Raw genomic sequence first — 1,443 nt, 5'->3', positions numbered from 1 at the left:
CGCTCGCTTAGCATGCGAGAGGTAGTGGGATCGATGCCCACATTCTCCAGTAAACCTCCATTCTTGAAGAAGAGGTATAATGTGCAAAGCAGTGTTCAAATAGGTGAGTACTCAGGTCCAAAGGAATCCTGAAGTCCACATTGATGGTTTTCATTGCTTATCAAGCACCTACATAAAAACCTGAGGCATTTACCTGGAAACGCTCTGAGTTCATGACCCGGACCAGTGAGTCTTTACACACCAACCCAGTGGACAAATAAGTGAGTACTCAGGTACCAGAGATATAATGAAATGGTAGAGCGCTCGCTTAGCATGCCACCTGGACACGCTCCTGAGTTCATGACCCACGGCAGCGTTTTCTTTTGAAGTTTAGTAACCAGAGGACGAGGTGGCCGAGTGGTTAAGGCGATGGACTGCTAATCCATTGTGCTCTGCACGCATGGGTTCGAATCCCATCCTCGTCGGGATAGAGTTTCTTTAGTCCACAATGTTTCCATGTCAACAAGAGCAGATTCTATGCCAAATGTTCTCTTCCTCATTATCCGCTGTGACATGTACTTGGAAAGTACTTGGCAAAACCAAGAGCTGCAATCCTCCACAGGGGAATTCGCTCAAATGTTAGAGCGCTCACTTATGTTAACTCTGCTCACCGATTTATAATACTCCAGGTCCAAGTTATAAAACTGTGAAAAGTCATTTTTGGCGGAATTGTTTTGCCATTTCCTATGACAAATGCAACGTAAAGAGCATAAATGTGCATTTCACAAATTATGCCAGCAGTATGAAAGCTCATTTAAGATTACTGTCTGTTTTTAAGAATTGAGAAAGGGTAATTTTTCCTTAATGCTTGGCTGTGACTGTATCAAAAACACTAAAGTCACACAGGGGAATTAGCTCAAGTGGTAGAGCGCTCGCTTAGCATGCGAGAGGTAGTGGGATCGATGCCCACATTCTCCAGTAAACCTCCATTCTTGAATCATGTACAAAGCAGTGGTCAAATAGGTGAGTACTCAGGTCCAAAGGAATCCTGAAGTCCACATTGATGGACTTATCAAGCACCTACATAAAAACCTGAGGCATTTACCTGGAAACGCTCCTGAGTTCATGACAGTGAGTCTTTACACACCAACCCAGTGGACAAATAAGTGAGTACTCAGGTACCAGAGAGATAATGAAATGGTCGAGCGCTCGCTTAGCATGCCAGTGGTAGTGGGATCGATGCCCACATTCTCCAGTAATCCTCCATCCTTGAAGCAGTGAGTCTTTACACAACAGCCCAGTTGACACATAAGTGATTACTCAGGTCCAAAGGAGTCTATGAAATGTCATCCTGAAGTCCACATTGACAAATATGTTGATGGGTTTGATTATTTATCAGGCACCAAAACACTGCTCAGCCTTTATGGTATTCTGTCACCAAGTTTGGCAAATACGTCTATGTGA

At 43.9% G+C, this 1,443-nt stretch overlaps 2 non-coding genes across 2 annotated transcripts; both read left to right on the top strand.

The window, feature by feature from the left end:
* The first annotated feature begins 382 nt into the window (after positions 1–382).
* trnas-gcu (transfer RNA serine (anticodon GCU)) lies at positions 383–464 on the top strand. Its single transcript has one exon. It is a non-coding gene; the product is annotated as a tRNA-Ser (tRNA).
* A 420-nt stretch (positions 465–884) lies between these two features.
* trnaa-agc (transfer RNA alanine (anticodon AGC)) lies at positions 885–957 on the top strand. Its single transcript has one exon. It is a non-coding gene; the product is annotated as a tRNA-Ala (tRNA).
* Positions 958–1,443: the final 486 nt, after the last annotated feature.

Source organism: Seriola lalandi, unplaced genomic scaffold (genome assembly GCF_002814215.2).
Source record: "Seriola lalandi dorsalis isolate HSWRI2012SDOR001 ecotype SW California unplaced genomic scaffold, Sedor1 jcf7180002054583, whole genome shotgun sequence".
NCBI lineage: Eukaryota > Metazoa > Chordata > Actinopteri > Carangiformes > Carangidae > Seriola > Seriola lalandi.
The sequence above is the reverse complement of the archived record's forward strand: the minus strand, read 5'-3'. Positions and strand labels throughout refer to the sequence as shown.